The sequence below is a fragment of the Pteropus vampyrus genome, unplaced genomic scaffold, assembly GCF_000151845.1.
Source record: "Pteropus vampyrus isolate Shadow unplaced genomic scaffold, Pvam_2.0 Scaffold205, whole genome shotgun sequence".
Classification (NCBI taxonomy): Eukaryota; Metazoa; Chordata; class Mammalia; order Chiroptera; family Pteropodidae; genus Pteropus; species Pteropus vampyrus.
Genome location: NW_011888986.1, coordinates 2,313,996 through 2,325,871, shown reverse-complemented (window position 1 = coordinate 2,325,871; position 11,876 = coordinate 2,313,996).

Here is an 11,876-nt window from a genome sequence, read left to right as displayed (position 1 = left end):
TATTTTTTAAATGCAACTGTGGTGATAAGACCCAAAGATGATCCCCTATGATTTTAACCTCCTGATGTTTACATCTCTTCAAAATCCCCTCCCCTTGACTGAAAGTAGAACACTGCCTTGTCAATGTCAAAAGTAATTTCTGACCAATGGAGTATGGCAAAGATGATCGATCATATGCCACTCTCATGATTATATTACATTCTGTATAACTTCTGTTTTTTCTGACTAGAGTGAGAGTGTCTTCTTGCTGGATTGATGAAATAAATGGCCTTATTGAGGAAAGCCATCGGGCAGGGACTGTGAAGGGCCTCTAGGATCCAAGGGCAGTCTTTAGCCAACAACCAGTGCATAGCAGGACCCTTGACCATTCAACCACAAGGAAGTCAACCGCATCAACCACTTTAGTGAGCATAGAAATGGATGTGCTTCTTCTGCTGGGCTCCCACATGAGACTGGGGCCCTGGCCAACACCTGGACTGCAGTCTGCGAGATCCCAAGCAGAGGACCCAGCTAGACTGTGCTCAGACTTCTGATCCACAGAAACTGTGAGATAACAAAAGCGTATTGTTTTAAGCTGCTAAGTTTGTGGTAATTTTTTATACAACTGTGGAAATGAATTAAGTAGGTCACAACCCACTAGATGCATGTCATGACCCATTCATAAGGTGCAACCTGAAAGTTGAAAAGCCAGACTTACTCAACTGAAAGCTACAAATACTTTCAGAATCTGCAGGAATGTGACCTTGTGACAACAAATCTCTCAAGTGTATTTGTTACAGGAAATTGAATATGCATACCTAAAGAATAGAACAAAACAAAAGTAGCATATAAGTATTTAAAACTATGATTCCATTTTTTCCCATAAAATAAAAGAAGTATCAAATCTGCAGATTTTTTAAAAAATATCATTTTTGGGGGGGAAATGATATAGAAAATCATCATGGAGCCATACCCTGGTATTTAGACTTCAAAAATAAAGAAACAATAATTTGGACATCTACTAAAAATATTTGACTGTCTTAAAAAGAGTAAAATAGTAAGACTTGATTCAGACTTCTCACCCACTGTGGCTGAGCCTGCCAAATATTCGAGAAAATCTTATTTTCTCTTCTTCCTGGGCACACAGCATTTCAGCTTTTTCTATTACCCTGTGGAGATAGGGGGATCATTGTCTAAATCTGACCTACAGTAAGTTAGTAAGAATGACATGTGCTATTTGAGCCTAAGTTTTTAAAGAAGCAGCTTTGCCCCTCTCCTTCTTTCAGCTAGATGCTGGGAAAACTTGGCCCCAGAGACCGGTGGATCCACATTATGAAAGAAGCCTAAGTCACTGAATTATCACATAGAAGAGTGCTTCAGTGTGAACCAGAAACATCCCTTTCATAGTATTTTGTGAGAGGAAATAAATCTTTATTAAATGTGGACCATAATATCTTTGGAGGTCCGTTTTCCTAGGTGTGAGTTTTACTACAACTAGTATATGAGCATTCCACACTAGAAAAGTGTGAAGCTGTGCTTACAAAGAACTCAGGGAAGAAAGCATAACCCAAGAATGTTACAGTCAGTATTAGTAGTCCAAGTGCATAGGTAACAAACATTCTCAAGCATAAAATAACTCGAGGGACATGGTTCTTCATGAGCCTTTTAAAAATAACCTGCTAGGGGAATGAGCTTTAAGATGTTAAATTCTACTATGTTGTATGCCTGAAACTAATATAATATTGTATGTCAACTATAATTGAAAATTTAAAAAAATTTTAAAAGTAATTAAATTCTAACAGAGAAATTGTAGCAAAAGGATTGACCATAAGCGCTAAATACATTTGCATGTAGAATTAAAGTTTTACAACAAAATATCAATGTTAAAAACATGATAGTATAAAAATAACAACATAAATATCAAAACCTTGAAGGTAGAATTGTAGAGAACATGAAAAGTTGTTTAGATTTACTACATTACCATTGTTTATTGTAGGTGGCATAAAGATATTTTCAAAGTTGATAATTCAAGCAATAATGTAAATATAATTTTATCAATAGGTATAAAATAAAGTCAAAAAACTAGGAATCATTATATAATTAAGGAAAATGGGTAATAGAAAGAAAGAAGACTGATGAAGGAGGGTGGGAGGCAATAAGTATACCAATTGCCTCATTATTCATACAAACAAATCTATGTTATTTAGATACTATCTAAACAAACAAATTTAGTAATTATACAAAATAATTGTTATAAAGGTAAATCTATAATTAAGAAGAAATGGCAAACTTTATATATTATCAAAAAACGTTATAAATAAATGCATTTAAGGCAGACAAGAGAAAATATAAGCCATATAAGATAATTTTTTTAAAAAGAAGCAGTACACAAGAAAGTTTTACATAAAATAAGATGACAGAGCTGAAATCAAAGACATTTGCCATTTCGTTAAGTGATAATGGTACAAACTTACTCCGATAAAAAATCTCAAACAGGTGTTAGCAAAATTAGATATTCATATGCAAAACAATGAAGTTGGACCCTTACACTATGCCATATACAAAAACTCAAAATGGATCAAAGACTTAAACCTAAGAGCTAAAACTATTAAACTCTTAGAAGAAAACATAGGAGAAAACTTCATGACATTAGATTTGGCAATGATTTCTTGGACATTGAAAATACAAGCAACAAAAATATTGGTAAATTTACTACATTAAAATTAAAAACTTCTGTACCTCAAAAAATAAAATCAACAAAGGAAAAAGGCAACTTATGAAATGAGAAAAAATATTTACAAATTTTATATCTGATAAGGAATTAATATTCAGGATATATAAAGAACTCCTACAATTCAACAACAACAAAACCACAATCTGATTAATAACAAAGGACTCAAATAGACATTTTTCCAAAGGACTCAAATAGGCATTTTTCCAAAGAAAGTATGCAAATAACCAATAAGCATATAAAAAGATGGTCAACATCACTAATCATTAGGGAAATGCAAATCAAAATCACACGAGATACTGCCTCAAACCCACTAAGATGGCTACTATCAAAAAAAACAACATGCTAAGTGTTGGCAAGGATGTGGAGAAATTGGATCCCCTTGTGCACTGTTTGTTGATGGGAATGTAAAATTGTGCAACTGCTATGGAAAATAATATGGTGATTCCTCAGAGTGTTAAACACAGAATTATCATATGATACAACAAATCTGGAGATTACAAACACACACACACACTCACACACACAATAATTAAAAGCAGGGTCTTGAAGAGATATTTGTATACCCATGTTGATAGTAGCATTATTCACTATATCCAAAAGGTGAAAGCAATCCAAATATCCCTTCTTGGATGAAAGGATAAACAAAACACTGTACACACACACGCACACACACACACACACACACACACACACTAAGATATTATTTAGCCTTAAAAAGGGAGGAGATTCTGACATATGCTACAACATAGATGAACTTGAAAACATTATGCTAAAAGAAATAAGCCAGATACAAAAAAGACAAATACTGTATGATTTCACCTATATGAGGTACCTAGAGTAGTCACACTCATAAAGACAGTAAGTAGAATGGTGAGAGCCAGTAGTTGGGAGAAGGAAGAATGAGAATTGTTTAATAGTTCCAGATTTTCAATTTTGCGAGATGAAAAATGTTCTGAAGATTGGTTGCATGACAATGTGAATATTCCTAACAGCACTGAACTGTACACTTAAAAATGGTTAAGATGGTAAAATTTACATTATGTGTATTTTACCATAATTTTTGAAAATAATTTTTAAAAACTCGGGTGGAATCACAAAACAAAAGCCAATATATATATATTGCATATAAGAGACAGTTCTAAGGTAAAATAAATATTGAATGTAAAAGATGAGCAAAGGCATACCGGACAAATGAAAACAAAGAGAAAGAAGAGGTTACAGTATTATCATTGGAGAAGTTTTCATTTAGGACAAAGAGCGTTCAGTGTGATAAAAGAAGGTCATTCATAAATGACAAGAGTTATAGCCTAATATACCAAATAGCTCAGCATCAGAGAATGTTACTTAAATTCTAGGAGAAATATAAAGAGAAATTGACAGAAATATGTTGGAATTAGGATGCTTTGGTTCACTCCTCTTAGTTCATGGTAAATCAAAGAGGGAAAAATAATAACAATCAAGTGTAAAAAGGCCAAAAGAACATTTAAAAATGAAGTAGATCTAACTGATTCATGTAAACTCTATTCACTGTAACAAAGAGTACATCTTTTTTAAAGTGATTATAAAACTATCAAATTAACCATATATGCCTAGTCTATCAGAAAATTTTAGTTGCCTAGTCCACCAGCTTAGAAACTTTTACCTATAATATATAACTATTCATAAATGAGATAATTGTACTATTGACAATTTTTAATTTTTAAAGTAAATACAAAAAGTTTTAATACTTTTTTTTTACTTCCCAAGTATATATCTTTTGCATCCTTCTTTGAACATTTTGCATTGAACCACAAAGATGGCCTCAGTAGGTAGACAAATGCTACATTTGGCTTTCTCTGATCTTGTTAGTAAAATTAAAATTAATTAAAATGAATAGGAAAAAACCCTGCTACCTGTATATTTTTCTAAAATCCTTTAAATTACATTTGGGTCAAAGAAGAAATTATGATAAATTATCTAATTAATAGAATAACATCAATGCTAAAGCTAAAGCACTGCTCAGAAAAAAATTCGTAGAGTCAACTATTAATTTTAACAAGCAAAAAATAATGAAAATAAGCTTTCAACTCAAGAAGTTAGAAAAATAAAATATTTTTAAAACTAAGAAAACTAGAAGGAATAAATTGATAGATGTAGAAAAGAGAAAAATGGTGAAACTTACAAGTCTAAAATAAGCTAAAATATATTAAAAAATATTTGAAAATCTAACAAATAAAATAGATTATTCCCTAGAAAAAATATAAATAAAAACTGTTTCAAAAATATAAATAATTCAAGTATCAATAAATAATGAGAGGGTGGTTTCAAAGTGATACCCCCATGGGGAGTTAAGGGGGAGTTTGGTTTATCTGTTCTCTAAGGTCTGTAGACGTCATTTGTGAAATGTTGTCTACAGACCTTAGAGAACAGATAAACCAAAAATATTTAAATGGTTCCCAAAGCATAGGGAAAGAAAAAAGGAAACACTATAAAAGTTTTATATAGTCAGCATAATTCTGATACCAAAATCTGAAGTGGATAGCACAAAGAAATTGTATTATAGGCAATCTCAAGTATAATTATTAATGCAGAAATCCAAAGTAAAATATTAGCAAATAGAATCCAGCAGCACTTTATATCATAATTAATTGTTTTCATAACTAAAATATAAGATGGCTCAATATTAAAAACTCTATTGGTAAAATTAATCATTTAAATAGCTAAAATTGGAAAATTGTGATTATTGCCATAGATATTGTAATGAAATTTGATAAATTTGATAAAATTCCAAAATCTATTTCTTAAACTCTTCCAATAAGAAATGGAAAGAATATTTTCTTAATAACTAATGAAAATACAATACTATATTTAATGAGGAAAAACTGAAAGTTTACCAATAAGATAGAAATAAGAAAAGGATGTCCACCATTTTCCAGTGTTGTTCTGAATTACTAGATGATGAAAGATTTTTCACCATGGAAGAAAAGAGATACAGATATAAGATAGAAGTTAAATGAAAACCTTATTGCTCTGATTTGAATTATAAATATAAGCTCATGATGTATTTCTTCTTAAGAAACAAAAATAACTAAACTTTATTCTAGTTTTGTTCACTGATAAATCTAGAAACAATAACCAACCGAAAAGCAAGGAGCTTTCCTAATCCCCAAACTGTGGTCTCTATTACTATTTCCTACTTCAGTGAACCAAGACTCCTTGAATAGAAGGCTGTTTCCTGGACAGGAGCAGGAATGACCTGAATGAAAATTGTCATACCAAGCAGCAAAGAAACGAGGTTGTATAGGACTCAGAAGCCAACTTTAAGATGCTCTCACTGACCAAAGATGAAAAAATATAATCATCAATAACGCTATGGATTAAAGTATGTCAAATATATTTAAATACATTGGTTCTTAATAATACTGAATACATAATAATACCAAATAATACTAAACACACACATCCCTTCCAAAAAAAGGAGAAAAGAAATTTTTTAAAAACCCATTGGTCACCTCTTGAAGATGCTAAAGAGGGAAAAAAATTAGGCTTTCAAGCTCTTATCTCGCCTTCTCTTTGTAACTCGAAGTAGGCAAGAAGCTAATATTCCAGCCAATAAATGAAGATAACAGCTGATACACTTAGAATATCACTATTTTGCAACCCTAATGAATTAATGGATTTAAGTAGGAGCATCAATGGCTGCTTACATCACAAAAGAAAGATAACTAGATATAATGGGCCTTTCAATGGAGGAACACAGTAGCTGTGAGATACACCTGCCCAAATAATTGAGCTAGAATCCATTTAAGTCCCTAGATCCGACTACTCACCTATCAGAAATACAGAGAGCAAAAGAAGGTGTCAAATATGATCAAGGGAACTACAGACCGATCCCACTTATAAATATAAAAGTCTTAATAAGTTATTAGTGAATGGAGTGCATCATCATTGCATGCCAGGCACTGGGCTGAATATTTCTTATATATGTACTTGTTTCATTCTCATAACAATTCTATGAGGCAGACATTGTTATTATCATCTCAATTCTACTGATGAAGAAACTGAGGCACAAAGAAGTTAATAATTTGCCCAAGGCACTCAGATATTAAGAGGTAGAGCCTCTCTATATACAGAATCGATGATGTCCATATTTGCAAACAATATCTACTTTAAAAATTTTCCTATATACAATAACAGCCCAATTAGAAATATCTATAAATGTGCTTATAAAGAAATGAATAAGACCTATATGAATAAAACTTTACAAGAAAAGAAAAAAGATGAAGAGCAGAGTTGTTGAACTATCGGTAACCCCTAACCTGTTTATGTAGAACACTGGTTTCCAAAGTCCTATGTGAATATCAGCTCTTCCATTTGGAATGAGTGTCTGTGTGCAACTTTGCCACAATGAAGCAGAAGAGGTGTCCTGAGAAGTAAGTAGAAGTTCCACAGTGAGAGTGGCTCCAGCTCTTATTTATTTGCTCTTAGCTATTGAAACTCATTAAAATTTGCCTAGGCCCAATTAAGTGAATTTATAAGTTCTATTATTAAGCTGAGAATCTTTTCATTGAGAATCATTGTAATAATATAGGAAATAACCAGGAAAGTATTTTGTATTCATGGTAATTTGTAGATTATCTCAAAATAAAATATTTAAACGAGGTTTTTAGCTTAGACATTGCAACAAAATGTTCCAATGTTGCTAAACTTTTCAATAACCAGAAGTGTCTCTGAGTAGTTTGTTACCTGGAAGATATTTTCAAAAAATGATCAGGTATAACCTACTCCTTCAAGGTAAATTTCAGGTATTAATAATAAAAAATAGATAATCTTCTTTTTGAAAGAAAAGTGCTTTGATGAGAGCATTTTTGCTGTGATAGGTAATTTTGTGTCAGTGTGAGAATTTACAACACACTTAAAAATTGGAAAATTGTTTTTTTAACATGTTTTGAAATCTTCCAAATGAAGAATCTCTTGACAAAATTTTTTTATGCTTCTAGAGCAGGATTCTCAAACTTTAGTTTGCATCAAAATCACCTAAAGAACTTATTAAAACAGACTGCTGGGCCTCTCCCCCAAATTTTTTGGGGCTCAAGACCTTCTGTCATGCTCCCAGTTGATGCTACTGCTAGTGGTCCGAGGAAAACACTTTGAGAACTACAGACCCCTTGAAGGTCTGTGTTTCATGGATCTTTCATTTTACATAATATCTATCACATTGACTCAGAAAGAGCTGTTCTATTAGCTTTCTTAGTATATAATTTCTGAACTTCAAAGGTGTGTCATAGAAAATGTCACACATTACTGTTTGAAAGAAGAATCAAAATTACAATAAAGAAACCGAAAGGAGTGAAAAAGAGTGCACCGTAAGTTCATACAACAGCCTGCTTCATCAGTGGATAAAGTAAAGGGGGAACAATGTAAATTTGGGTGATTTTTAATGTCATTATAAGTATCAAGTTGTTAGATTAATTATTTCAATGATTACACAAGGAAGAAATTTTTTTTACCATAGCATAGTTCTAGTGATTAATAGGTTGAGTGTGTTTTGTTCATTACTAATGGGAAGACCAACAGAATTAAAGCCCAGATAAGAAATGTCAGACACAGAAGTTAAAGTAACAAGCAGAGACAATTGTGCAAAGGGCAGTTGGCAAGGGGCTGCCTGACTTTGAGTCCCAGCTGTGCCCTCAATGCTTGTGTGGACTCAGGTACTTAGTTTCTTCCTCTGTAGGATGGACACCAAAATAATAACAACTGCTTCAGAGGGTCAAGTCCTCAAAACAGTGCCTGGTACACAGTAAGTGTTTGTTCAAAATGAATTAGTAGGGTAACATAAATTGGTGCAGTCACTATGGAAAACAGTATGGAAGTTCCTCAAAAAATTAAAGATAGAACTACCATATGATCCAGAAATTCTATTTCTGGATATTTATCTAAAGACAATGAAAATACTAACTCAAAAAGATAGATGAACCCCCATGTCCATTGCAGCATCATTTACAATTGTCACGATGTAAAAACAACCTAAGTGACTTTGATGGATGAATGGATAATAAAAATGTGGTATATAAATATTCTACAAAATATTACTCAGCCACAAAAAAGAAGGCATTTTTGCCATTTGCAGCATCGATGGACTTTGGCATTATGCTAAGTGAAATAAGTCAAATAGAGAAAGACAAATACTATATGATCTCACTTATATGTGGGATCTAAAGCAATAACAACAAAACAAAAATCAAATTCATAGAAACAGAGAAATGTGGTGGAATGGGTGAAGGTGGTCAGAAGGTACAATTTCTAGTTACAAAATAAATAAGTCATAGGGATGTAATGTGCTAATTATATACTAAGAAAGCTAATAGAACAGCTCTTTCTGAGTCAATGTGATAGATATTATGTAAAATGAAAGATCCATGAAACACAGACCTTCAAGGGGTCTGTGGTTCTCAAAGTGTTTTCCTCGGACCACAAGCATGGTGACTATAGTTAAGAATATAGATGCTCCTTGACTTAAAATTGGATTAAATCTTGATATACCCAACATAAATTGAAAATACTGTACGTTGAAAATGCATTTAATACACCTAACCTACCGAACATCATAGTTTAGTCTAGCCTACTATAAACATGCTCAAAACACTTACATTAGCCTACATTTGGTCAAAATTATCTTGCCGCCACTGCCCAGCATTACGAGAAATACTGCATATTGCTAGCTTGTGAAAAGATCCAAGTTCAAAATTGGAAGTACGGTTTCTACTGGATGCGTATTGCTTTTGTAGCCTCATAGTCAAAAAATCATAAGTTGAACATCACAAGTTGGGGAATGTCTGTACTGTATTAGGTAGTATTTGAAAATTGCTAAGATTGTAGATCTTAAAAGTTCTCAATCATCATCATCATCATCATCATCATCATCATCATCATCATCATCTAGAAGGAGTCTTCTCAGGTTAGTCTATTCCTTTAGTGACCACAGTTTTCCAATAGAATTTAGAATGGGAGTGATACTTAAGCCACTACTGGGAATAAAAAGCTCTCAAAAAATTCTGTGATTCCCCAGACATTTCTAGGGGTTATAGCAGCTACAAGCAGTATATTGTACAGAAAGAGTGTCCTGAATAACCCAAGTTGTCTAGTATCTATGTTTGTATATTCCCAGCCCCTACCTCCCATTTCCCCTCAAATATCCTATGTCTCCAGGAAATAAGAGAAAGTGAGAATAGGTGAGGTAAAATACGTTTTCATCAACTTTTTGAGTCATGATATGTTTATTCCGATGGACTTCCTCAGTGAGAAACACACCTCAGTTACACAAGCAAGGAGCCAATCCTAAATTATTGATGCAAAGATTGGACAAAGGTGGCAGAAGGAAAAAAGGTTATGTGTCAGACTGCTAGCCTTCCAACTCCCTCTCACATCTGGCAGTATTATTTCTGCAGACTCGAGGACATGCCTGGAAAAGGCAGCTGACCCTCAGAAAAGGATTCAGAAGCTCCCTGCACCATTTCTTCTACATGTGCAGGCACACTCTCTTCTTTCCCTTTCTTTTTCTTATTTGCTTATTTATTGGCTGAGAGAGTCACATCCAATTGTAGATTCTTTCTTCAAATGTTCTGTTATAGAGATTTCCACAATTATGCAAAAGTAACAAGAAGCATATAACGAATCCCTGTGTAGGTATTACCAGCTTCAGGTGTTATCAGAGTTATGCTATTTTGTTTTCTCTGTTCTCCACCCCTAATCCCCCTGCTGCCCAAAGTTTTTCTGGAGCATTTTAAAGCAAATCCCAATATTTCACTCTTTTATATATCATATGTCTACCTACAAGATAAATACTTTTTTAAAAACCTAACCAAATTCCCTTATTATATTTCCCCAAATTAACAATAATTATTTGATATCACTGAATACCCAGTTTTAACATTTCTCAAAAAATATCTTCTTACCATCATTTTGTTCAAATAGGCTCCAACTAAGGTCTACATGGTGCATTTGGCTGAAGAATATCATAAGCTCTTTCAATATGTGCTGTTCCCCTCTCTCTTTCTGTTTTCACACCATATGTCTAGCCGTCTCTTCCCTACAGTCCATCTTGTTGAATTGCATCCTCAAGATTGTCAAAAGTTCAGAAAAAAAAAGAAGTAAAACCAATGAATCACTGAAGTAGTAATTAGTAAAAATTTATTGTGCACACACCAAAAAGACAGTTTGCAAACTGAAAGCACACAAATCAAAATTTGGAATGCAGTTCAGTGCTCTAGTATCTATTATAAAGCAGATTATATAGTGTGGAGACAGCAACTGTTTATTCTTCACAGTGATTGATCTCAATATTAAAGTTTTCTTAAGTGAAGAATTGGTTAGTAGTTACCTCATACTAATTTGGAGGAACAATTTTTTTATTATTTTATTTTTTATTAAAATGTTAATATATAGTATTATAATAGTTTCAGATGTACAACATAGTTATTCAACATTTCTGTACCTACTGAAGTGATCACTTCTGAAAATCTAGTCACCATCTGTCACCGTACAAGGTTATTATGATACTATTGACTATGTTCCCTATGCTGTACATTGCATCCTGTGACTTATTTATTTTGTACCTGGAAATTTGTTCCTTTTATTCTCATTTACCTTTTTCATCTTTCCTCCCCCTTCACCTCTGGCAATCATCAGTTTGTTCTCTATGTCTATGAGCCTGTTTCTGTTTTGTTTTATGAAATAAGTTAGGCAGAGAAGGACAAAAACCATATGGTTTCACTTATATGTGGAATCTAAAAAAACAAAACAAATGAATACATGAAACAAAACAGAAACAGACTCATAGACATGGAGGAGAAACTGGGGAAACAACTTAAGTTTCGTTATGATTTTCAGAAGCATAAGCAATAGGTGACCCAGGTCAAGTTAGCCTCACTTGTCTTGCAAAATAAGCTATTTAAGCTTCATTTGTATAACTAAACTGGTTTTGTCTGCTCAGGGAATTTTCAAGTCTTGTCTTAATTTTGTTTGATTTTTGACGCAGGGTAACCTCTCCTCCCCCCCCCCCCCCCCAGCCCCACCCCCCCACACATACCCCTGTAAGCTGGTGGCTGCTGTTTGGATGTAGAGACTTTTTAAGACTTGAAGTTTTTAGCATGCGTATTCCATAATCAGTGCTGGTAGTTCCTCT